Source organism: Heloderma suspectum, chromosome 2, assembly GCF_057233095.1.
Source record: "Heloderma suspectum isolate Gila_16-S chromosome 2, 16-S_ref, whole genome shotgun sequence".
Classification (NCBI taxonomy): Eukaryota; Metazoa; Chordata; class Lepidosauria; order Squamata; family Helodermatidae; genus Heloderma; species Heloderma suspectum.
The window spans coordinates 31,185,509-31,213,198 of record NC_139459.1 but is presented as its reverse complement, the minus strand read 5'-3'; the positions used below and the strand labels follow the sequence as shown (position 1 = coordinate 31,213,198).

The 27,690-nt window shown below is 44.1% G+C and overlaps 1 protein-coding gene across 2 annotated transcripts in view; it reads right to left on the bottom strand.

Moving 5' to 3' along the window:
* Positions 1-27,690, bottom strand: part of GHR (growth hormone receptor) — a 213,653-nt gene that overhangs the window by 169,774 nt on the left and 16,189 nt on the right. The window contains exon 2 of one of the 2 annotated variants that reach the window (XM_084833153.1): positions 8,761-8,846. The exons of the other annotated variant lie outside the window; for it this stretch is intronic. The gene's annotated coding sequence lies outside the window, so the exon portion shown is untranslated. The remainder of the gene's footprint in view (positions 1-8,760; positions 8,847-27,690) is intronic. 2 annotated transcript variants of the gene reach the window in all.

Below are 27,690 nucleotides of genomic sequence, written 5' to 3'. Positions count from 1 at the left end.
GTTGTGATCTACACAATCAAAGGCTTTAGCGTAGTCAATGAAGCAGAAATAGACGTTTTTCTGGAATTCTCTTGCTTTCTCCATGATGCAGCGAATGTTGGCGATTTGATCTCTAGTTCCTCTGCCTCTTCGAAACACAGCTTGCACTTCCGGTAGTTCTCGGTTCGCATACTGCTGAAGCCTAGCATGTAGGATTTTGAGCATCACCTTGCTGGCATGTGAAATGAGCGCAATTGTGCGGTAGTTTGAACACTCTTTGGCGTTGCCCTTCTTTGGAATTGGAATGTAAACTGACCTTTTCCAGTCTTGAGGCCATTGCTGGGTGTTCCAGATTTGTTGGCATATTGAATGCAGCACTTTAACAGCATCATCTTTTAGGATTTTAAATAGCTCAGCTGGAATACTGTCATCTCCGCTAGCTTTGTTGTTACTAATGCTTCCTAAGGCCCACTTGACTTCACTCTCGAGGATGTCCGGCTCAAGTTCAGTGACCGCACTATCATGGCTATCAAGGACATTACTATCATGGCTATCAAGGACATTAAGATCTTTCCTGTATAGTTCTTCTGTGTATTCTTTCCACCTCTTCTTAATCTCATCTGCTTCTGTGAGGTCCCTGCCTTCTTTGTCCTTTATCATGCCCGTCTTTGCACAAAACGTTGTGCAAATTGGAAAATCTCCAATTTTCTTGAAGAGATCTCTAGTCTTTCCTTTTCTGTTGTTTTCCTCGATTTCCTTGCATTGTTCATTTAAGAAGGCCTTCTTGTCTCTTCTTGCTATTCTCTGGAACTCTGCATTCAGTTGGATATATCTTCCCCTTTCTCCCTTGCTTTTTGCTTCCCTTCTTTCCTCAGCTACTTGTAAAGCTTCATCAGACAGCCACTTGGCTTTCTTGCATTTCTTTTTCTTTGGGATGGATTTCGTTGCTGCCTCCTGAACAATGTTACGGACCTCCATCCATAGTTCCTCAGGCACTCTGTCTATCAGGTCTAATCCCTGAAATCTATTCCTCACCTCCACTGTATATTCATAAGGGATATGATTTAGGTCATACCTGAATGCTTTAGTGGTTTTCCCTACGTTCTTCAATTTCAGCCGAAATTTTGCAAGAAGCAGCTCATGATCTGAGCCACAGTCAGCTCCAGGTCTTGTTTTGACTGACTGTATGGAGCTTCTCCATCTTTGGCTGCAAAGGACATAATCAATCTGATTTCGATATTGACCATCTGGTGATGTCCATGTGTAGAGTCGTCTCTTGTGCTGTTGGAAAAGAGTGTTTGCTATGATCAGCGTGTTCTCTTGGCAAAATTCTATTAGCTTTTGTCCTGCTTCATTTTGTACACCAAGGCCATGCCTGCCTGTTATCCCGGTGATTTCTTGACTTCCTACTTTAGCATTCCAATCCCCTATGATGAAGAGGACATCTTTTTTTGGTGTTAGTTCTAGAAGGTGTTGTAGGTCTTCATAGAACCGATCAACCTCAGCTTCTTCGGCATCAGTGGTTGGGGCATAGACTTGAATTACTGTGATGTTGAATGGTTTGCCTTGGATTCGTACTGAGATCATTCTATCATTTTTAAGATTGTACCCCAGTACTGCTTTTCCCACCCTTTTGTTGACTATGAGTGCTACTCCATTTCTTCTAAGGGATTCTTGGCCACAATAGTAGATATGATGGTCACCTGAATTAAATTCGCCCATGCCTGTCCATTTTAGTTCGCTGATTCCCAAGATGTCAATGTTCAATCTTGCCATCTCATGTTTGACCACCTCCAGCTTACCTTGATTCATTGATCTTACATTCCAGGTTCCTAAACAATATTGTTCTTTACAGCATCGGATTTTCTTTTCACCACCAGACACATCCACAGCTGAGTGTCCTTTCGGGTTTGGCCCAGCCGCTTCACTCTTTCTGGCGCTACTTGGAAATACCCTCTGCTCTTCCCCAGTAGTATATTGGACACCTTCCGACCTGAGGGGCTCATCTTCCGGCGTCATATCTTTTAGCCTTGTGATACGTTCCATGGGGTTTTCTTGGCAAGAATACTGGAGTGGGTTGCCATTTCCTTCTCCAGTGGACCACATTTTGTCAGAACTCTCTGCCATGACCTGTCCGTCTTGGGTGGCCCTGCACGGCATAGCTTATGGCTTCACTGACTTACGCAAGCCCCTTCACCACAACAAGGCAGTGATCCATGAAGGGGACACTGTTGGGTACCATCTCTCAAAGGTGCATGGAGTGCCTTTGGGCATTGGCACCCAATGTTCGCACCCCACCTGGTCTTTCTTGAGGGGAAGGCCAAACGGAGAAAGGTGGAAACATGCTGTGGGCCAGACCAAACCTGCTGGACAGAAGTTCCAAACCCTGATCTTTTCTACTATTCTGTTTCCAACAGTGGCCAACCAGATGCCTCTGTGAAGCTCAGAAGAAGGGCATGATTGTGACAGCCACCCCACTCTTCATCTAGAGCAACTGGCACATGTCTGAAGTACAAGAACCTTCAAATGTCGGCAGGAAAGCTTCGCACAAGAGATATTAGAAAATCTATTTAAAATGATATTAGAATATGTACATGAGCAACAAATGCAGCACTGGAACTAATTTTGACATACTGTATAGTCTAGAAATTGATTGATGGGCATACACAATTCATTTCTTAAGTTAAACAGTGTATATTCAAAGAGACATCCTTGGCAGTTCTTAAATTTTACTAAAAAATCTATATGAAAACAAAATTGGTTCCCCATATTCTAGGTAATTTATTTCCTAAATTCCACATTTGCAATTGTAGGATGAGCTCTGGTGCAAGGATGGATGCGGTGGGAATTATGCTGCTCATCATCATCAATAATGGTACAGGTTCTATCCAAAAGATACCTGTGACACTCAAGTATCTTCATTCCAGAAAGCACTTCAAATCACAATGGCCCTGCACACAGCCAGAAACAGTACACTGCAGTGTTGAACACCGGGGAAATGTGATATCCCTTAAATGGGAAACACTTTACTGAGTGCTTTCTGTACGCATGAGCAACATGTTTTCTGCAATAGAAATGGATTGACCTGAAAGGCCCTGAATTTTGTTTACCACCCCAAGCCTTTACGGATGTAACTTGTTAACCACCTTGTCCCTTTATGGATGCAGCTTCAAACCTTTCAGGGAAATAAAAAAAATGTATTGCAGCTGGTAAGGAGTGCAGCAGGATGTGACTGATCCATTGCACGTAAGACGGCAATGGTGTCTGCAATGGTGTCAGCTATTGTAGAGTATTACAGCTGTACCCATCTTTAGAATGGTGATACCAAACATGCCTAGTTTTAAGTGGACCCAATCTCATTTGACCACTTGCAGGCCCTCTCAAGAACCTTTGACCTTGGTTCTCTGCTCATTTTCCTGAACAGCCTAAGGACTGACACTAAATTCAATAGCTTTGCCCTCTTGGGATGTTCCCGATGACCTCTTTCACAGATCCAGAGTTATACGATGTCTGAGGTGTTCAGCTAATTATAGTCCAGGAGGGTGATTAATTTGACGCTTGAAGGAAACCAGTACGAAGAGGCTTGCCTCCCGAAAGCAGCCATGCTTCATAATTAAACTGCTCTGAGTTTGCTGAAGACCCTCCCTCCTTCCTTCCCAAGAGCACTCAAGAGTTCTTATTTTATGCTACGTATCACTAAGGATAGCACAAGCTAACCATAGGGCTTAGTCTCCCAAGTATTGCTGATCAATACTTGAGACGCTGTTTACTTGGACTTCCAAAAGGTTTTTGACAAAGCCCCTCACCCAAGATTCCTGAGCAAACTTAGCAGTCATGGAATATGAGAACAGGTCCTCTTATGGATCAGTAACTGGTTAAAGAACCATGTGGGAACACTTAGAATACTGTGTACAGCTCTGATCACCGCACCTAAAAAAGATATTGTTGAGCTGGAAAAGGTGCAGAATAGGGCAACTAAAATTATCAAGGGGCTGGAGCATCTCCCCTATGAGGGAAGGTTACAACAGCTGGGCTTGTTTAGCTTGGAAAAAAGGAGGGTAAGGGGAGACATGATAGAGGTCTACAAAACTACGCATGGTGTGGAGAAAGTGCATAGGGAGAGGTTTTTCTCCCTCTCTCAAAGTACTAGAACCAGAGTTCATCCCATGAAGCTGCCTGGTGAGAGATTCAGGACAGATAAAAGGAAGTACTTCACACAGCACATAGTTAAACTATGGAATTTGCTACCACAAGATGTAGTGATGGCCACCAACTTGGATGGCTTTAAAAGTGGGTTAGACAAATTCCTGAAGGATAAGGCTATCAATGGCTACTAGTCCTTGGTTATGTGGTACCTCCAGTACCAGAGGCACTGAGCCTATGTACACTCGTTGCTGGGGAACATCGGTGGGAAGGTGCTGTTATGCTCATGTCCTGCTTGTAGGTTCCTGGTCGACAGCTGGTTGGCCACCGTGTGAACAGAATGCTGGACTACATGGACCTTGGTCTGATCCAGCATGGCTCTTTTTATGTTCTTTCTTATGTTCTTATCAAGTATGCTGAGTTGCCACTTGAAAATTCAAAAGATATTTCCTGTGTTCATCCCCCCACTTCCCTCAATTGCCTCTCTCTTCTATCTATGTTCTACAGCAGGGGTGCAGAACCTCCAGCCTGCGGGCCTAATCCAGTCTCCAGAAGTTCTGGATCCAGCCCGCGGAGGCTTGTGCCACTTCCACAGGCCCTGCCTCCTTGGGAGTGCAGGCCTCGGCCCTACCAAGGGTTGTGGAGGAGGCAGGGAAAGGAATCTTCACTATTATCTCTGATACTATGTGTGGGCCTTCCTGGTCAGGGAAGCCCTGTGTGCAGTGAAGCCAAGATGGCAGAGGTCCTGTCAGGGTGGAAACTGAGCTTATAGAGCCCCAGAGCAGTCCTGATTCTGAGGAGGAACAGCAATCCATGGGAGAGGAGCTCACTCATCTCTCACAAGCACAGCAGCTGGCAGAGATTCCTCCTGCAGCATTCCTGGGATAGATAATGACCCTGGCAGTGAGAGAGCGCTGGAGGGGGGCTTGCTGGATGCTCGGCACAGACGCAGGGACGGACGACAGATGGAGGGCACCGAAAGGAGGCTCTCCGCTCGTTTGGCGCTAAAACAACAGTTGCGTCCCAAGGACCCAAGGGAAAGAGGGAGGATCTCTCCATAGCCCATAAGTTCAGAGTCTTCCCGCGGTTCTCCTTCAAACGGGGACCAACTGCCTTACCTGAAGCTTAGGCTACTCTGCTATCTATCCCCAGTGCAGTTCCTTGCTTAGTTGCTAGTGATTAGTATCTGTAAGAATCATAAAGTAATAATAGAATAAAGCCTTGGAAAGAATCCTCATCGTCTGTGTCCTGAGTTGGCTATTGGAGGGGACTGCAAGAGGCAGCTAGGGCGCTCCTGACAGGTCCCTTTGCTTCTCCATCGGAAGAGCAATGGGGACCCATAAGAACATAAGAAAAGCCCTGCCGGATCAGAAAAGCCCTGCTGGAACATAAGAGGAGCCCTGCTGGATTAGAAAAGCCTTGCTGGAACATAAGAAAAGCGCTGCTGGATCAGAAAAGCCCTGCTGGAACATAAGAAGAGCCATGCTAGATCAGAAGAGTCTTGCTGGAACATAAGAAAAGCTCTGCTGGATAATGTAAAGAAGATGCACTTCTAAAGCTAAGCAGATCTGCTCCGATCAGCTGCCTGAATGGGAGGCTTCCTGTGAACCATGTGGTAACTGCTCTGAATTCTTTGTAGGCAGAGGAATCATACACGTGCGAACAATTAAAATAATTAATAGGAGCAAAAGTGCTGCCGGTGGTCCAGCCTTAAGTGCACATTTTACAGCAGCTTGATGTGCACAGATTAGCAGGCAATAAGGCTTATCTCCATGCTGTGAAAAGCTTTGCCTGCTCATTTGTGCCAATCATATTACAATCATAAAGGCACAAGAGCAGATCAGCCCAGTCTTTGTCTGGTCAGGTGGCAACCCCAATGCCAAAGCTAAAGGGGATCTTTTGAATAGTAGGGCAACTTTCACCCCGAGAAGTTCAGATAGATTTTGTGGTTGTTGCTGTTTCAGTTGATGAACAAGTACATTACTAGAGCACAGAAAACTCCTGACCTCATTTGTTCATTTCCCTCCTCCTGTCCTCACCCCACACAGCCACTAATGACTGCATTTTACCAGTGATTTTCCTATTAACTTGCTCACGTTGCTTTGACTTTGGCAAGCTTCCCCATTTGTAACTTGACTCATAATAATCCAGGTGCTGGAAGAATACTTATCATAGGCTTTCAAGGCTATATTTATTTGTACAGTAACCAAATGGCTGAAAAAGAATGGGAAAGCAAAAACCAAAACCAGACGCATAAAAGAAGTGCATAAACACTCTACTGATAGCAAAGGGGAACATGGCAGGTACATAAAAGCACCGGAGATGGAAAGCAAGAAAGATGAGCAATTAAGAGTAAATATAGATAAAGCAAGGAGGAACTAAAAGCAGTTGGGTTGAAGAAGGGAAAGCGAGTAGGAAGACTCCTGTTCCAAACACATACAACTGGCATGGTTAGATACGTTTAAGATTATTAATCTTTTATCTCTCAATGCTGGTTGTTGTTGTTTTTAAATAAATGCAGCCAGTGCAGGGATCCAAACACAGCCGAAGCACTGACACAGGACCGGTGCTGTTGCAATAGCACAACGCTGGATCCTTAGAACAGATTTACATTTTCACAGCCTGAGAAATCTGTCTGCTGCTTCACTGCAAGATGGCAGGAGGCGGCATAATTTGAAGGAGAGAAGCAGCAGAGGTGTGCGTGTTCTAAGATGTGTGTGTGTGTGCTCGTAATCCTTCCCTCATCTGCTCCTTTGCTTCTATAGCCCCACCTTTCTAGCTGCTTTCCCCCAGCTGATTCAGCAAAGGTGTGTCAGAAAACCCCAGCTTGGGGAAAAGTGCCTGAAGGCACTTGTCAAGTGTTATCAGCCTGGGAGTTGAGAGGAGTAATACAGATAGGGATGCCAGCTTTTTTCTGTCTGTCTGTCTGTCTTTTTCTTATTTTATTACTCCTGCTCGTGTGCTTTTAGCAACAACCTTATATGCAGAAATTTAGCAGGTAAAGCTTTTCCTGGTGTGGGGACACTGTGACGCAAAACATTTCAACAGTTTAATTTCTGCCTCTGAACTTGTTGTTAAGGTCATATGAGCAGAGGCAGTTAAAAAGAAAGAATGAAAGGAAGGCAGGCAGGCAGGCAGCAAGCAAGCAAGCAAGCAAGCTGGCAACCCTAGATGAACACCTATGCAGCTCCTGCAGTTAGGAAATTCTACAGCATGTGAAACAAAGTGAGATGTTTGCTTCACTAAGCAATGGATGCCAGGATGCAAAATACTGTGTGTATGACAGCAGCAAAAGCCAACCCACAGGACCAAGTTGTTAGAGGTTCATCTGTCCATATGGCAGAAGGGCTACAGCTCAGTGTTTAGCTGTAAACATTTTACATGCATGTAAAACATCCCATGTTCAGTTGTTGGAATCAGTCACATATTAAAGGATCTCAGGTAGGATTATTTTGTGATTCTCCAGTGCCAATGTGGAATTCACCATTCTAGGAATCACACTTTTTTCTCTTTTCTTTTTTTAAAGTACATTTGTACTCTACTGATGATCCTTTGACATACAATGAACAATTTCACAAATCTCAGCGCATCAGTAAACTATCACACCCAGCACTTTATGTTACAGAACGTCACCCTTCTTGCGTACAATTTAGTCGTATATTGTGACTAGTTATGGGGACAACATGTAACTGGATTCTCTGGGGTTATATTTACAGTGTGGACAGGCCATTACTTGCAAAGCATCAACAACTTTGCTATTTCTGTATGGAATGTTCCCTTCTCCCTCCCAACGCCATGAGCCCACACCTTCAACCCTTAATAGTTCCCTCTAAACTACATAAGGGCATTAACAAGATGAGCTCAAGTCACCACACAAACATAAGCGTAAATATTGCCATATTTCAGGAAAGGGTTTTAACTGCAAGAAAGAAGGTTGCTGAAAACACAACATAAATATAATCATTCATATTATTAAAGTACCCTGCCGGGTTATTTATGAATGGATGCATCTTAGAGGAAATTCAGACATTAAGCATCGCACATGGTACAGGATTTTTCATAGCAAACACTTTCTTTCACACTAAGGTGATATATTGCAATCATGTTTGGAGAGAGAGAGAGAGAGAGAATGAGAATTCAGAGTGTGAAAGAGTCCAGAAGATTCCTATTCCCCATGTCATCTCCACGCTACTAAAAGCCATGAAAAAATCCAGCTCCCCAGGAACAGAATGGCATGATGGAACCCCTTTATTATATACTTATTTGTTTGTTTATTCAACATATTTTTAAACCACCCTTCATCCTTGAGGATACCAGGGATATCATCATACAGTATTCAAGAATCCTTTACAAGACTAAATTCTATGCAGACCATTTGCAAAGAAGCACATGACAGTGAGTGAAAATAAGCACATTTGTGCACTTTCCACTTCCCCACATGGTGAGAAGTTCCAGGGACTCAATTTCCAGGTTTTGGTTTCTCCAGAAGAGAGCACAAGAAATAGGCTGGCCACTTGTGCGTCATCGCCAAGAAAGAGGACAAAAGAGGACACAGATTTCCATAAAATCTGCATGTGTTGATTTATATGTATAGTTTCAAATTTAGAAATAATTACTATAACTAATAGTATATTTCACCAGACTGAGGAATGCTGCAACCAGGTGACCTTCTCTCTCTTCTTATGGTTCTTGATCTTTAAACTGGACTTGGAGTGGACAGTCTTCTGAAAAGTAGAACATATGGACAGCTTAACTGGTAAGTTATGGTGGTGGGGGGGGTTGCTTTACAAATATGCAAGTAGTTCATAATTGGAAGCAAGCAGCAGGAACTCCTACTGGGAAGCAGATCTGCTACTCCACATCAGACCATTAACAAGCAATCTGGTTGACAAAAAGGCTAGCTGGCCAGCCATAATGCTATACATATGGTTAAATTCAGAGCTTCAAGGCTGGGGTGCAGAACAGAGGACTGAGTTCTATTTTGGACAAGCTCTTGGGGGCCACATTCCAGTGGAGTAAAAGGCAAAAGGAGCAGGGCCAAAATACTTGCATATCGTAGCTTAAAGCCCTTAGCTGCCAGTAACTGAGAATTAGGAGAGGCATCTCAACCTTTTAGACTGGGGAAAAAACTGCAGAAAAGCTGGGAAACTACCAAATGATTGGTGATTGGGCAGGAAGGAGTAGGGCCAGAAGAAGAGGGTGTGATCTTTTGGGGAACCCTGGAGGGCCAGATTAGGACTCCAGGTGGGCTGGGTTTGGCTCCCAGTCCTGGGGTTCTGCATTTCTGCTTTGACAGAAGTGAGTGGCTACGGCTTTGAATGTATAAGGTTCCACATTCAGTCTCTGGCATCTCATGTTACAAGGATCTTGGGTAGCAAAGATGGACAAGACCTATCGCAGAGACAAGGGTAAGCAGACCAGTGGTGGGCAGAAAGTAGTCTGAGATCTACTGGTAGATCTTTGAGTGATTTGCAGTAGATCAGCAATGGTTTCTGGCTCCTGATTGTCTAACAAAAGCAACAACTAAATTGAAAAGCTTTCGCACATACACGCCACCCAAATTTGGTTGTTGAAAAAGAATGTGTGGGAAGAAACCACAAGTGGACTTTTGTGCAAATGAATTTGTGGTTCTGGTATTGACCACACATTCCTGGGCTGATCATGTGCTCAGAAACACCCTGTTCCTTAAAACTTAGCCCATGACCACCCAAATGAGCCACTATTTCGCACCTGGGTCCAGATGGTGAATTTCAGGTGTTTTAGTAAAACAATGTAGCTCCTGCACACCTGAAATCGGCCTACCCCTGGAATTCCCAGTCTTGAGCTAGCTGGACCACAGGACCTACTCAGTCATTGCACCCCATCTTTGGAAGGCTCTCCCAGGGAAATTCAGTTCGCACCATCTCTGCTTTCTTTTAGACGGCAAGTAAAAATAATAATGTTGCTTTGCTCTCAGGCATTTGCTTGTCAACTGCTAATTGTTCTGCTTCTCTGAATTTGTTCTGATGTGTGTCACTCTCATTGATTTATGTTGTCGTTAACTAAAGTCATTTTAAGTAAGTCACTTTGGGCACTAAAAAAAGAAATAAAGGCAGGGTATATTTCAAACAAACAAACTGGTCATTCACTCAGCTCCATATGTTCATGTAGCCCTACACCAAAGTTTTAAATGCTACTTTTAATTTGCAGCCATATTTGTAATGCTATCATAAGATTCATGTTAAATTCAAGTTGGAATGAAAAAAGGTGTGAGTTTCTTTCAGGTCAATTTAACTCTGAAACTCAGTTCCTGTAAACAACAACAAAAACACCTGCAAAACAGCCAGTCTGTCTCCAGGATGGAGAGACTGACAAAAGTGACATAGAACATCCCAAACAGCCACTGACATTCTGGAGGTTAAAAAACAATCTCTGAAATGGCTCTAAAAATATACTGTCACACTAACACATAATTGTCTGTTCAGCAGTCAAAACCTGTTGCGCTTTCATGTACCTAACACCCACTTCTAATAGCCTGTCAATCCAGGCTCCAATGACAATTTGGGAGAGTTATCAGCCAATCAATTTTTAGCAATTGCAAACTCTATCCTGTTCACCAGTGTGCCAGTTCAACAATCTGATACAAGACAGGAGAAGACGATGAAAGGCCAACAATGATTTTATTCCCTCTATTTCCAACATTCAGGCTGTGAGTGTTGTGGCTTATGTAGCAAAAATGGTACCATCTAAGTGGGGCAACTCTGTCACTGGAGGCCCAAGTGATCTTGGTGACCTGGAGCGCCCAATACCATTCAGTTGGTGTGCCAACTACGCCTGTTCCCCAAACAGGTCAATGAGGACTGAGCATGCTCAGACAGCGTGGAATGCTAACTGACTTTTCAGGCAGTAGGAAATGGAGCGTCTGGAGTCCTGAATAGGAGCATTCCATACTGCAATCTTTTTTTGCAGGTTCCATTTGCATACGACTATTTTCTTTCACTTCAACTTCAAATCAAAGTAAATTGAAAAAGAAAACTCCCAACTCTGGACACTGATGGATTGGACACAGACTTTCTAAATATGCTGCTTAACGTTCTGTTGCCCCTTTAGCCATAATTGGATAGACTGAATTGAAGAAAAGGCTGTCAATAATCACTTGTAAAAAAGATGTTCATAGCATACATGTTATCTGTTCCTCCAAACAGTTAATCTTCAGAGTATTATTCATGCCCATTAAGTCTTGAAAATCAGGGCTGTGTAGTAGCACTTCTGGGCACCATCCAACATTGTCATTCTGCAAACTCAAATAGCACCAGCAGAGCTCCACCGAATATTGCCATTGCACAATACTTGCACATTGCATTAGTGCTACTCCTGAAAGTGGTTGTGCCACCTCTTGCACAAGCAGTTGTGCAACCAGAACTTTAGTTGCATTCTCCAATATGCACATTTTGAAACCAAGTTTTCTGCTCATGCAACATCATTTACGCTAGGAGTAGGACACAGTTGGATATGGCCCACAGAAGGAAACTTGCAATTACCTCTAAAAACCAGAGAGCCCTATTAATATAAATTGTACATGGGGGTTATTCTTAGTGTCTTTGAATTTCTGCAATATACAAATAACCTCCATCATGCCTTGTAACAAGGATCTTACTCAAAGCCCTGGCACAGACATAACATCTCTAATTTCCTAACCATTGTTTTCCACCCTGAGGTAGCTTAGCTATCTGTATCATCCTTCCAAGGAGAAAGTAACCAACCATCAACTGCCATCATGGCTGAATATATGGTAAAATAGGAGTCTGTATGGGCTCTCAGTCTAACACTATTGCCTTGACATATATGCATATACATACATACATACATTCACACATATAAAAATGGTTATGGAAGTCAGGGGTCAGAGTTGCAGAAGAATTCTAGATTTTTGGACTTCAAGTCCCAGAAACCCCTGCCAGCATGGCCAATGGTAAAGAATGCTGGGAGTTGAAGTCCAAAACACCTGGAGGGCACCTTCCCATGCACTGCATTTTCTGTAAGGATTGCCTCCCCACCCTCGGCCCATAAAAGCTTGTATTAATTAAGGAAAAGCTTGATACGTAGCTGCATGTTATGTATCAAGGGCACATCTAGTCTGGCTCTTCGTGTTCTGTCACCCTGTTGAAGGTTAAGAGAGCTGCAACTTTGATAGATCTTTGCTTTACAATGCAGAAAAAAAACCAAGTCAGTTAAGCAAACTGCATTCAATGTTAGACCTACTTAAAGCAGATCCATTGAAATGAATGGGACTTAAGTTGGTCATGATATAGGGTTAGATCCAGACTTAATCCCACTTAGAGTAGACCCACTGAAATCACTGTGACTTAAGTCACAGTCTACTCTAAGCGGGGTTAAGTCTGGATCCAACCATATATTAATAAACAATGAGATAATAAAATACAACCCAGATTTTAGCTAAAAACATACACACTTTCATTTCAGAAGTCCATATACTAGACCAAGCAGACAGACTGTTAAAAGGAGACAAAGCCACTCTAGAGCGAAGCCAAGAGAAGAACAAAGCACAACGGATTACTAGAGTAATACTACAGGAAACAAACAGCTACAATGAGAGACCTTCCTGATGTCAAACCTGCCCTTTCCCTGCAGGTTAATGCGGAGACAGAAAATATGGAGGCATCCCACGCGTGACTTTCATGCTAAACAGACAACCCACCACAGGCAACTGCCTCTGCTTGCAGCTGTGACCTTACAGCCCAGCCTAGAGCGCACTCCTAAGGCACTGATGACACACTTCCTCCAGCTTGGGGGCAGTGGTGTAGTGTTAAATTCTGAAGTGCAGATGCCTATCATGACAGTCTCCATCGCTATGCCTCCAAAGAGAGTCCAAAAATACAGGCAGCCATGTCAATCCATAGCAACACACCAGTTCTACCAATTCTGTCTCTACCAAGAGCAGATCTTCTGTAAAGCTGCTGGGTCTTAATTTCCCGTTCAAGACCAGGCCACACCAAAATACTTTGCATTACAAAAGGGAGCACTGGGGAAATTCATTTCCCCCCAGTGACTGTGAGGATTTCAGCTGAGATCAGATGGAATAGAGGACTTTGAGGGAGGCAGAAGACATCAGCATCCCTGCTAATAAAAAGGTGCTGGCACTGCATCCCTGTGAGCCCTGACTCCACTACACCACTGCTTGGACCGGTCGGCAGAACTGGCTCAGCCACTCACCAGGCTTGATGTTGCAGGGTGCATTATGTGCATGCATACCCATATTGCAGTTGGGTGAGGTGGGGTCTAAGAAGAGTAAGGCTGCAAGCCTATGATACATAGGAGGTTTTGGTTCTCCCCCTCTAGGGGCAGAGAGAGAGGTCTGGCCTCACAGGCGGAGATCTGACCTTGCAACCCCCCTTCCCAGCTACTGCAGAAACATCCATGGCCCTTGCTGCTTGGACGTCGAACGAGGCAAAAGGGAGGGCACTCTGTGTCGGGGGCGGATCGGGGAAAGGCTTGTATCCTCAAGATCCAATGCTTTTCCATTCCCCTAACACGATCCTGGAATTGGAGGAAATGTACACCATTTCCCTTCCACTGCAACCAAGTAAAAGCTTTTTAAAAAGAGCACCCATAAAAGGGAGGGGGAAACATGCTCCCTTTGGATAAGGCAGTTCCTCCACCTTTGGATTTGACACCCACCTACCGTAAGGCTGCTCCTGCCAAGGACTATATCTTTGTCCATGAGCAAATCACACAAGCCCTCAACACTATGATAACTGCAGCAATAGGCTCTGTGTATCTATTCTGGCCTGAAAATGCTTCAGCACTCAAAGGGGAAGAAGCTTTGTGAACTACGCATAACTCCAGACCCTGCATTCATTCACTGGTCGAAAACAAGAAGTCGGAGATGCAAGGCTATGCTTGATTTCAACAGCAGGGTTAATTACATGCTCCATTAAAGCATTTTATAGTGGCTGAACACGTGCAAGACATTAGTAGAAATATAATACATAAAGTTTAGTTGTTTAAAAAAAACCCTGAAATGATCTGTAAAGAGAAAAATCATTAATGTGCAAGACCGTTACTCATCTGCCACATACCATGCTAAAAGCTGCTTCATTTGTAAACCTCTGATCATTAAAAGTACTGTAAAATGTACCCTGTTGCTTTGATGAGACATTTTCTTTCCAGTTTACTTTTGAGACTTTGACAGGCATGGTACACATGGGCTATTAAGCTTTCCTCTCTTAAATATGTATTTTTGTTTTCTCTCCAAAAACTGCTAAGGGCGCAACTCTATGCCTGTTCAGACAGAAGGCCTATAACTCCCAGCACTCTCCAGCCAGCATGCTGGGATTTGTAAGGCTTTTTTTTTCCCTTTCAAAACATGCATAGGATTGCAGTCTAAGGCATCTGTTAGACTCAGTGATGGCCTTATAAGGGCTGCGCAATTGCCTCCCACTTTCCTGCCCTACTCTTCCTCCTGGTCTCGTAAAATGGTCTGATGTTTGGTAAATGCAGAAGCCCAGGTCTGTCTATTTCTATATACTAATATAAGAAACTCAAGAAAATGTTGATTGTTTATTTATTTATTTTAATTAATTGATTTTTAAATGTGTTTTCCGACCTTCATTATTACTCCTCCCAGGGTGGGTTATATTATAAAGTGTGGAGAACACCCTTAGGCCCTTTTAGATCTGGCAGGATAAGAAACAGAAGACAACAAACATAGAAAGCCAAACCCAACAGGTACAGAGAATAGGAAGAGATGGTAGAAGCCAACAAGCACAAAGAAAGGGAAAGGCTGAAGCTCAGAGGTAGAGCACAAGCTTTGCTGGCAGAAGATCCAGGATTCAATCCCAGGCATCTACAACAAGAACTGGTAAAACTCCTGTCTGAATCTCTGTTAGGATGGCCATGCATTCTTATTTATTTAAAGTATTTCTTGGCCACCTTTCAGGGTAGAAGCCCTCCCAAGGTGGTTTACAACATTCTACTTTATAAAGGACCGTCCTCTGTTTGAAGAACATCCTCTCTTTGAAGTGCTGTTACTCCAAGTCTGTTTTAAAGAGGAAGACCCCTACGAAGGTAAAGTAAGTGACCTGAAGTAGCTCATCAAGGGTTATCACCTGGACATCAGACTGAGCAGACACACAGGTGACTTGGTCAGTCTTTTTCACTATGATGTCATAAATGTACTGTGTTTCTATTTAACTTACAATAATATCTAAATTAGCATCTATGCATATAAATTAGCATATGCAAATTTTATGTGATGCACGTTGGGGCAAAAAATCCCAACTTTAAGTATAAGCTGATGGGATCTGAACTAGTGGTGACCAACCAAGAAAGAGATCTTGGGGTTGTGCTGGACAGAAATGTCAACCCAGTGTGCAGCAGCTGTGAAAAAGGCAAACTCCCTGTTAGGTATAATTAGGAAAGGAATTGAAAATAAAACTGCCAATATCATACTGCCCTTATGCAAATCTGTGGTGTGAACACTTGTGGTCAGTTCTGGTCACCGCACCTAAAAAAGATATTGTAGAGCTGGAAAAGGTGCAGAAAAGGGCAACTAAAATGATCAAGGGGCTTGAGCAACTCCCCTATGAGGGAAGGTTACAACAGCTGGGATTGGTTATCTTGGAGAAAAGGTGAGTAAGGGGAGACATGATAGAGGTGTACCAAATTGTGCATGGTGTAGAGAATGTGGATAGGGAGACATTGATCTTCTCTCTCAAAATACTAGAACCCGGGGTCATCCTATGAAGCTGATTGGTGGGAGATTTAGGACAGATAAATGGAAGGACTTCTTCACAAAGCACATAGTTAAACTATGGTATTCACTACCACAAGACATGGTGATGACCATAAGGCTATCAATGGCTACTAGTCCTGATGGCTCAGTGCTACCTCCAGTATTAGAGGCAATGTGCCTACGTATAGCAGTTGCTGGGAAATATGGGTGGGAGAGTGCTGTTGCACTCATGTCCTGCTTATGGGTTTCCTGTGGGCAGCTGGTGGGCCACTGTGTGAACAGAATGATGGACTAGATGGACCTTGATCTGATCCAGCATGGCTCTCCTTATGCAAATCGACATCCTCTTTTGTCCTCCTTTTTGGCAATGCAGGTCCTCTTCTTTGCAATGTGTAAATGGCCACCTTAAATGCCAGAGAGGAGCTGCCAGTTGGAGCCATAGCAAATATTACTTTTTTTCATTTTTATACAGAGTAGGCACAGGGGATCCAATCCAGATCAGGACCATAGCATTGAGTGTAGGAGGGCTTTTAAACTTTCCTCACCTGCTATGGGCCCAATCAAGATTTCTATTGCAAAATAGAGATCCACAAAGCAAATGTTCAGTGTAGACAATACTGAATCAGACAGATAAGTGATCTGACTTGGGGCCAAATTTAATGCGGCAGTGCATGAAATGTGCTTAACCTGGCTGTCCATTTATCATATGAGTTGATGGCAGAATAAATTCACTGAGATTCTGGCACCTGAATGTCTATTAACAAGACCGATGGGAAGAGAATATACATTTGCCAGAGCAGCAGAGTTGACTAGGTAATAATTCACTAGCGATTAATTCCTTGATGTTTGCACAAAGCTAGGGACATAGAAAAGTGCTGAGTGTTGCAATTCTGGTTAGGAAATGCTTCTTCTTCTCAAACACCAAGTCATGCTGCAGCCAGGATGCCAGAAGTGAAAATCAACCATGCTCCCCTATGGTACCTGTTGAAGCATGAGCTACGTGAGCAAGCGTTATCTCCCAAGGACCAATTGCCTAACAGCAACATATTTTTCCTGTATCAGATGGCCCAAGTTCATTTCAGGTAGTGAATATTGTGGTTTGAGTCATGGAACAAGATAAGAGAAGTGCACACTTGAGGAGCTGTGTGCAGATGGTGCGCAAAGGAGAAACAAGTGTGCCGTTTCATGTGTTATAAAATGATTGCACAGAAACGGCCTAAACCCCGCCTGGAGCACCCAAAAATGTTCTACTTCAGACTCAAGCAACATGAACAGAATCACATTATACAACATTTACTGGGCTATACCACCTCAGTCTACAAATGGTCTAAACATGGATAACTGCTATGTCAAGGAGACAAGTTCTAACCTATCCATTTTCCTGACATACTAGGGTTTTTTTTACATTCAGGGAGTTTATTATAAGGGTGAGTTTCCAAACATGCAATTCTCCCACTACCAGTTGGAAGTGGTATAGTCCAGCTAGACTGTACCATGTCCATGTAGTTTGCCACTCAATCTCCCAAACCTCTGGCATGAAAAGAACGGGGATCCAGAAAATAGGACATCCTCTGAGGTGAAGGCCAAGCTAATGTTTGCCTATGCTTAACTCACTGCAGCAATCAATAACAAAGTCCCAAAGAACTTTCAAAAGAGGTCCAGCCAATAGGTTTCATATTAGTCGCCTATATTCATCAGGATTCACTGAAATCCATGTTTCAGGTTTTTCAAAAATCCAGAGAGGCAGCTGCATTAATTGGCTACAGCATACATATATGCGCACGAGCACGCAGTCTTGTGGCTGCTTAATAGCAAGATGATTTATTGTTGCATCAGACGCAACAAATCTGTTAGCCTTTAGGTAGAATGGGTGTTCTACTGGAGCCATCTTCATCACTTGGGGCTCAGGTGGCCTGAGTGGCACCGAGTGCCTTCTATCAACTTCATTTATTGGCCCAACAATGCCACTATCTGGATAGGGATATCCTGGCTTCAGTTGTCTATACTCTGGTAACCTCCCAAGTTAGATCATTGCAATGAGTTCTATCTGGGGCTGCCTTTGAAGATGGCTCAGAAGCTGCAACATGTGCAAAATGTGGCAGCATACCGATAACAGGGACCAGAAGATCTGAACATATAACACCAATTCTGGCCCATTTGTAGTGGCTGCCTGTAGTGGCTGAGCCCAATTCAAAGTGCTGGTTTTAACCTATAAAACCTTATATAGCTCAAGACTGCCAAACCTGATGGACTGCCTCTCCTGGAATGAACCCACCCATATACTACATTCATTATCTAAGGCCCTCCTCCAGGTGCCTCCTCCAAAAGAAGCTCGGAAGGAGGCAACAAGGGAGAGGGCCTGGTCAGTGGTACCCCCCCCCCCAGTTATGGAACAATCTCCCCAACAAGACCAGTGTAGTGCCAACATTGTCATCTTTTCAGTGCCCGGTTAAGACCTTCCTCTTCTTTCAGGTATTTGGCAGCATATGATGAGGTTTTTAATCAGGTCCTGGATTTTTCTTATTGATTATAGTTTGGAATTGTTTAGATATGTGTGTGTGCCATCTGTTTATATGTTTGTATGTATATAGTTTTTCATACTATGTATAATGTATTTTTAATGATTTTAAATCTTTGTAAACCACCCAGAGAGCTTCAGCTATTGGGCAGTATAGAAATGTAATAAATGAAATGAAATGAAAGGTGCCACAAGACTTTTTTTCTTTGTGTGTGCAAATGATTCTAGGAACACTTCTGTATGTATAAGTGAATGCCTGCTCTTTCATCAAATCATCCATTACATACAGGCCCAGTTCATACATAACACTAAACCGTAGTTTTGCATTATGAGGACAAGACAACGCAAGCTGTGGGCTCATGTGCGCCCTCTCCCCTCCTATAGCGCAGCTAAGAGGAGGTAATCAGAAGCTTCTGCTTCTATTTTAGTTTAACCACAGTTTACTGTTATGTCCAAACCCTAAACTGTGGTTAAGCTTAACTATGGTTAGTGAAAACAAGCCAGTTTCATAAGCTGTGGTTTGAAGCTGGCTTGTTTCCACTAACCATAGTTAAGATTTATCACAATCTGTCTGAATTCAGAGAACATGACAAGCTGTGGTTAATCTAAAATGGAAGCAAAGGCTTTAAAATTAATTCTCATGGCTGCTCTGGAGACGCAGGGGAAAGCCGGAAGCATGAAAGCCTGAAGCTTACTTAGGTGCATTCTATGACTTGGATAATGTGCAAACCAGCCCAGAGAGATTGGCGCTCCCAATCATTAAATTCAGAGCAGTCTGTATATGGTCTTAATAAAAAGAGAGACACTGTATACTAGGGGTGGGAAACACACAGTCCGCAGCCCACAAGCCGCATGCAGCCCCTGGGCAGCCCCTCCCGCCCCCAAATTTGCTGCTGACAAAGCATAATGGTGCCCTAAAAATACCAAATGTATATTCAAAACAAGGCATGCACCTTGTTTTAAAACTGAATTTGGCCCTTTTAGGCCATTGTTGCAGTTTGCCACTACTGCCACTGATATTTGGCAGCACGTTCAGCGCAGCCCCGGGGGGTGGGGCAGGATTGAAACATGTTGCCCCCTCCTGCTATTCCTAAAATACTAGATATAGGTGGCTTCTGTGCTGTTGTCACATCAGAGGTATGGTTAATTATTAAAGGCGCAACCCTATGCATGTTTAGACAGAAATAAGTCCTACAACTCCCAGCATGGCTGGCTGGGGGATGCTGGGAGCTGTAAGATGTTTTCCTGTCTAAACGTGCATAGGATTGCTCCCTAAGTGTATCTATCTCCTCCCTTGCAAGCCAATCAAAGTCATTCAACACATGAGGCTAAAGCCAATCTGGGTTTGCCCCTGGATGTACATGCAATGTTGTCTCAGCAGAAAGCTAAACCCAACTGGAGTCTTATATAGGCTGATAAGACCTGTAGTGTGGTCAGTCATCAGTGCCTTCAAGTATCCGCTTCATGCTTTTGAAACTTGTGCTGGAATTTCCTCTTTGCCTTTCCATTCTTCTCAAACTTGCCAATTTTACTTTTCAGTTTCTTCAGCCTAACATCTAATGCGAATACCTGTTCTTCTTCTAAGTCACCCTTCTCCAATCCAGGGCCCTCTAGATGTTTTTGACTGCAAGTCCCATATTGGCTGGGGTTGATAGGAGTTGTAGTCAAAACATCTGGGGGGTTCCAAATTGGGGAAGGCTGATCTAGGTGTTGTTTTTTTAAATCAACTGCCTTACTTTTAAGATATTTTTATATATATATATCCTGCAAAATTTTCAGTTCTGTTAAGAATTGTCTTCCATAGGCAATGGGGGAACTGGTTTGTCAATAACAACAGATTCCTATTTGGAAAAACATAAGAGCAATGTTTTCTTCTTTTCATCTTTTCAATATCAGCCCCATTAATCAAACAGTGACACTCACAAAATTACATTACTTCAGCTTCTACATACATTACAAAGTAAATATACCTATCAAGTCTCCACAACACCCCTGTGACATGTGTTAGGCTGAAATGAGTCACTCACCAGTAATCCTATCCACATACAGATCCAGAGATGTCCATTATAACCCTCAGTTTCTCTGGCAAGTGGCCACGCTGGTCACAAGCAACACAGGCAATTCAATTAAAATGAGACTATCCTTACCTGACATAGAAGCATTCAGAAGCTCATTCTTCCCCAGTTTTCCTAGCGTGTAGGCTACTCACAGGAAGAACAGAAACAGAGGTACTCTGCTTCTCACCCTCCACTTGTATGCATGCTGCAGGACTGCAGCCTTGAACTACTTGGACTTCGACAAAGAAGGAAGTTAAGGCTAGACATTCCACATTCATGGCTAGTACTCTGTCCAGTGTACCACACTACCCTAATAATGTTTATTCTCTCTTCCAGCCTTCCCCAACCTGATGCCCTCCAGATGTTTTGGACTTCAGCTCCCATCAGCCTCAGCCAGCATGGCCAATGGTCAGGAACTCTAGGAGTTGTAATCCAAAACATCTGGAGGGCACCAGGTTGGGAAAGTCTGCTCTACGCCAATATTAAAGCAGGATTATCTGAATGTCTCCCAATCTGGGTGAATAAACACTGTATTATCTAAAAGGGCCTCTATGGAGGGCTTCTCTCTGTCTCTGTAGACAGTAGTGCTATATACTTTAAGATGATGGTGCCAGGTGTCAATGTCATCCCTTGACTGTAGCAATTACACTGGCCAGTATCACAGGAACTCATATACACCAACCAGCTGACACAATCTTTCAAGTAGGCACTAGGCTGCACTTGATAAGTTGGAATGTGGAAAAGTAACATGGCCATTTCAGAAATGCGCTTGCACGCACACATGCAGAGTGGCTGCTTGCTGCCAGGATGCATCATTAAATATAAACATAGTATTAGCTGTCATCCTACTATTTACATACCATGCCGGGGTGGGTGGGTGAGTGGGAACTGAAGACACATAGGTGGCCTGTGTTGCAACACACAATCACAAGAATTCTACTACAGGCAGAGAAAATATTAACTTCAATGAAACCGACTTGCTGAAGGACTGGCAGTTGTAGAACCAATAAACCAGAGGTGACCAACTTGTGGCCTTCCGGATCTCGTCTGATCTCGGAAGCTAAGCAGGGTCTGCCCTGGTTAGTACTTTGATGGGGAACTGCCTGGGAATCAGGCTTCCTGCACTGAGCAGGGGGTTGGACTCAATGGTCTTGTAGGCCCCTTCCAACCCTATGATTCTATGATTCTATCTATGATGTGGCCTACAACTCCTATCATGCCTCACCATTGGCTATGCTGGCTAGGGCTGTTGGGACTTGTAGGTGAAAGCATCTAGAGGGTCACAAGTTGCCCACCCCCACCAAAAAACATTGCATCAAGGCTGACTTAGGGCGCACTCCTATGGAGATAGTCATCAGCCTCCGAACTTGGAGGCCGACGACTATCCAATGCAGGGAGGCCGCCCTGCATTTTTGGCTAGACAGGCAATTTTGCCTGTCTACCTGGGGAGCTTCGAAGGGGAGGGGAGGGGGGTGGCCACGTGGCACATAGGAAGCTGTGTAATGCAGCTTCCACAATATCCTTGCTGCCCCGCCCCCAGGACCGCCTCCTTTTCCCCATCTCTGCATTCCATTTCCAAGCACATAGACATAGCCAGTGCAGAGAGAACTGTGCCAGCTACGAGGGGGCAGCAGAAGGCATGGGGGGCATTGTTTCTGGGAACCAAAGTCGGAACCCTGGCTCCAACCTTGGTTCCTAGAAACTGAAAAACTCTATGGCCCTCTAGACAGTATCTAGTGGTCATAGGATTGCTCCCTCCATCTGTCAGGAGTGGAAAGGAAAGGAAGTGGTAACACAGCCAATGAGGAACAGAAGAAAGGAGGGTGCACCATTTGCAAGGGTCTTGGGTGAAGCTATCCTGGGGCCTTGCCAGGTTGCTGCCACAGACCTAGTGAACAGCTATGCCAGGGAAAACCCAAGATAGCCATGCAGATTCAGTTGCTGTTTCCCTGAACAGATCAGGACCCCAGCAACTGCTTAGCTCCTGGCATCAAGGCCTTTTGAGTGATGCACTTCTACATTGTTCCAAGAGCCTGGTGACTACGAAAAAGAAAAAGAAATGAAAACTTCGGCAAACAGGCTTCTGCTCAGAAGTCACCTTCCAAGTTAAATCAGAATACAGGCAGAGCAGATGATGGGATAGAGCCAACCCACATTTCAGTCATGAAACAGAATGTGGGTCATCCGCTCATCCTAATGACACACCTCAAATAAGAGCGAAGTCTTTATAGACCAGGGATGTACAACCCGCATGTGGGCCCTGGAGTCCCTTTATGTGGCCCCCATGTTGCCACCCCCAGCTGATCAGGGTTGCGGATTTCACGCTACTAACGTTGGCAGAGTAGCAGCGATCCTGATCGGGTTTGTTGGGGCCGAGAGGTTTTAGCCAAACAACTGCAGCACCAGAGTGTGCAGAGCTCAACAGGAAATGGGGGCTTGGATTTCGCAGAGGTCAGGTAGCCGCATCAAAAGCTTTGTCCAGATGCAGGTCTACATGCAATAGAAAGGAGAAGCATAGTCACAGTCCAAGGCTGGCTCAGGGGGTGGGGCAAGAGTGAATATCAGTCAAAAGCAGCATTGGCTGGCCGGCCAGGTCAGGAACTCTTTCCTCCTCACCAGAAGCTGGACACTGGAAGGACATACCCAGTGGTGTAGTGGTACATTTTGAAGCAGAGTCCAAAAATTCAGGCAGTTGTGTTGATCCATATCAACAAATCAGTTCTGGCAGGCTTTATCTCCACCAAGAGCAAGTCTTTCTTTCTTTCTTTTAAGCTAATGGGTCTTCTTAATTGCCCATTCAAGGCCAAGCCACTGCCAAATACTTTGCATTTCAACAGGGAACAATATCTTGTTGATGAGAAAATTCGTTTCCCTCAAGCTACAGGGAGGATTGTAGCTGAGCTCAGAGGGAACAGGGAATTCTGAGGAGGGTGGCAGATAAAGTCAGTTTTAAATTGCTCTAATCAGTTTTAAACCCAGAAAATAAAAATGGGCCAGTGCTGTGTCCCAGTAAGCCCTGACCCCAACTACACCACTTGACATTCGATCTGGCAGTCTTTGCTCAGAATCACCAGCAGAGAAACAGAGAACATTGACAGCAGCACTAAAAGCCCCAATCATGTGCATTAAGTAGGACTGCCTAGCTTTAGTGACAACCACCTGCTCTTCATTCCTTCTGTCACTAGCAGTAAATAGTGTATTCCTCAGTTTAGGGCTTGAATCAGGAATATTTGAGGCCCAATGCTGAGAATTAGCCTTGTTGACTCCCTGGGATTGTATGTGCTTAGCTCTCATATCCCTCTTCAGGCACAGAAGGGAACAGTGTTGCACGTTGGCCCTTGCGATCGGCAGGCAGTACGGGTATGGTAGGCCTTGTACAGATACTAGGATTTCCTCCCTTGTGCAGTCGTAAAAGAACTCTCCTCCAGCTGCACTTCAGGCTGTAGCTCCTGATCCAGCAACTAAGGAATTCTAGGTGGATGACAGTGCAGTGTAGTGGTTAGAGTTCTGGACTGGGACTCGGGAGATTCAGGTTCTAGTACCCATTCGGTTGTAAAGCTCACTGGGTGACTTTGGGCCAGTCACTGACTCTCAGCGTAACCTACCTCACAGGGTTGTTGAGGGGGTATTATGGAGAGGAGCCAGCCACCTTGGGTTCCTTGTAAGAAGAAAAAAGGTGGGATGTAGATGTAATAATAAATAAAGACAAAATGCTTGGGGCGGGCCATTGCTCAGTGGTCTACACTGTTTGTATACTTGCTTTGCATGCAGAAGGTCTCAGGTTCGATCCCCAGGATCTCCAACTTAAAACAAAACACAAAAACAACCAGGTAGCAGACGATGGGGAAAACCTCTGCCTGAGATCCAGGAGAGCTGCTGTGCCAGTCAAAGCAGACAGTACCAGACCAGATGTATAAATGGTCTAACCTGGCACTTCTTATGTCCTGGTCTGGATTTAGGTATAACTTCCAGTTTGGCCTAGAAGTAATCACTCATCATGCTTTTAAAGTCTGAAACCTTTCATTCTTCTTTATGCTTCTCCTTCCATCCAAAAACATTCACCCTTTGCACCATTTAGATTGCAACCCTGTCACCACCACATTTCCAGGGGAATCTCTCTCTCTCATTCTCTCTTTTTCTCTCTCTGCCTCTAGCAGAAAGGGGAACAAATGGCATGTGAAGCGCAGGGACAGCTGTGTGGCTCTGCGGCATGATAGCACTTAATGAGAACAATGACCCCATGTACCCAAAAGTCAATATCATTTTCCAAGTATTTTAGAAACTGGACTCATTATTGCTCCGATTGGCAGCATTCGCATCTCTGACAATGCCAGAGACCAAGCGGTAGTGGGGAACATTTTCGTTTTGCAACAGACCTCAGGGAGCATCCCTGCTGTTACCCAATCAGAGCTCTCGACCTGATGGCATTTGTCTTTGCTAAGTCTTATAAACAACAGTTAGGACTGAAGGGATTTTTTTTATATAGTGAATGGCTTAACTCAAACTCCACAGTTATTACCCTAATCCCTGGGTAAGTGCTACAGGGATCTTTTACTGACCGACAGCCAAGAAGAGCCTCGGTTTAAACTCTTCATCTGAATCAGCAGTGGTGTCACAAGCAACCCTGCAGTATCATTCTAATCTTGTTGCTAGAATTTGCACAGAATCCTCTGAAATATTCCGTGCTTCACCACTTGCCTGAAGATAAAAGTCAGATTTCTTTTGTTTTACTGGGTTTTCTGAAATAACATTTGCTTTGGGGATAATTAAAAATACACAAAGAGAAACTGAAGGAACTCTCAAAGGGAAGGCTCATCTTATCTAGCTATGCTGCCGTTTCAGACACTCCATTTTTCATATAACCCCTGTATTGTAGGCTAAAATATTTAATTAATGTAATGCTCCTGTATCCCTGTTTTAAACACTGGCATGTGCAATGCCAGGACAGAACAGTGGTTGGTGATGTTGTTCTGGAAAGAAGGTAGGACTCCCCATCCTAAGACCTTCTCTGCTTTATCAGACACACTGGCACAATCATTTGTATATGCTGTTTGATCCATGGCAGTCAGAGGGTTGCTCTTACTTAAGAAGCTCCCTTAAACTGAGTCAGACCATGTCTTTATTATTATTTTTTTAATTTACACTGACCTGCAAGTTAAGGTGTCTTACAATAATTCGTACATCTAGCTCAGTATAATCTACAGGCACTTACAATGGTTCTTCAGAGTTTCACACAAGAACTTGTCCCAGCTCTGCATTAATATCCCAGGGATTGTGCATGCAAAGCATGTGTTCTACCACTGAGCTATGACCCTTCTCCATACTGAAGATGCCAGGGACTGAACCTGCCACGTTGTGCATGCAAAGCACAAGCTCTACCACTGAGCTACGCAAAACACCCCAACAAGGTCTCCCTGACTGGGAAGCTTCACGCTCCCTTATAACAGTCTTCCCCAACCTCCAGATATTTTGGACTATAACTCCCATCAACCCTAACAGATTGATAACTGGGCCAGATTGATAACTGGGACTAGAATGGACCTCACTGGGACCTCACATTTAAGACTGGTTCTGGCACGCTTGCACTGCCTGCCTATATGCTTCTGAGCTTAATTAAAGATGCTGGTTTTAACCTATAAAGCCCTACACAGCTTGGGATTGCAATACCTGATGCCACATCTCTCCCGAAATGAACCTACCCATACTCTACATTCAGCATCTAAGGTCCTCTTCTGGGTGCCTCCTCTGAGGGAAGCTCAGAAGGTGGCAGTGAGGGAGAGGGCCTTATCAGTGGTGCCCCCCCCCCATAGGACAAGCTCCCCAGTGAGGTCCACCTGGAGCCAAGATTGTTATCTTTTTGATGCCAGGTTAAGACCTATCTCTTTCCCCAGGCATTTGGCAGCACATGATGAGTTTTAATTGGTCCTGGATGTCTCTTTAGATATGACTGACTGTTCAAAGTTGTTTTTAGCTATATGTTGTTTGCGTGTATCGTCGGTGTGCTTTTATGTAAATGGCTTTTAAACTATATGCAGAGTACATCATGAGAAACGCCGGGTTGAATGAATCACAGGTCGGAATTAAGATTGCTGGGAGAATTATCAACAACCTCAGGTACGCAGACGATACCACCCTAATGGCAGAAAGCGAAGAGGATCTAAAGAGCCTCTTGTTGAGGGTGAAAGTGGAGAGTGCAAAAGCTGGTTTGAAACTCAACAGTAAAAAAACTAAGATCATGGCATCTGGTCCCATCACTTCCTGGCATATAGAAAGGGAAGAAATGGAAGCAGTGACAGATTTTATTTTCTTGGGCTCCAAGATCACCGCAGATGGTGACTGTAGCCATGAAATTAAAAGACGCTTGCTCCTTGGGAAGAAAGCTATGGCACACCTAGACAGCATAGTAAGAAGCAGAGACATCACCGTGCCGACAAAGGTCCATATTATCAAAGCTATGGTTTTCCCAGTAACAACGTATGGCTGTGAGTGTGAGAGCTGGACTATAAGGAAGGCTGAGCGCCGAAGAATTGATGCTTTTGAACTGTGGTGCTGGAGAAGACTCTTACGAGTCCCCTGGACTGCAAGGAGGTCAAATCAGTCTATCCTAAAGGAAATCAACCCTGAGTGCTCATTGGAAGGACAGATACTGAAGCTGAAGCTCAAATATTTTGGCCACCTGATGCGAAGACAAAACTCCCTGGAAAAGACCCTGATGCTGGGAAAGACTGAAGGCAAAAGGAGAAGGGGACGGCAGAGGATGAGATGGCTAGATAGCATCACCGATGCAATGAATATGAAGTTGAGCACGCTCCGGGAGAGAGCGCAGGACAGGAAGGCCTGGCGTGCTGTGGTCCGTGGGGTCACGAAGAGTCGGACAAGACTGAACGACTGAACAACAATGTTGTACTGTAATGTTTTAACTTCTGTAAACCGCCCAGAGAACTTCAGGTATGGGGCAGTATAGAAATGTAATTATTATTATTGTTGTTGTTGTTGATGGTGATGATAATAATAAACCCCAGCAACAACAGGCATTCCCAATGGTTATCACATGCAAAACACCATATCCATACCTCCTAGCTTAGAGATCAAGGTGGCTAAGGGTTGTTTGGTCCTTGCTTCTTTGCCTTTAACAGCAGCTTGGTCTACAGACATCAGTAGGTGATAATGTTTAGCTCCAGGTCACAAAAAGCTTCTGACATCTGCAGATCAGACCCCTGTTAAAGGCAAACATGAAGGCCAGGCTCCTTTTTTTTCCT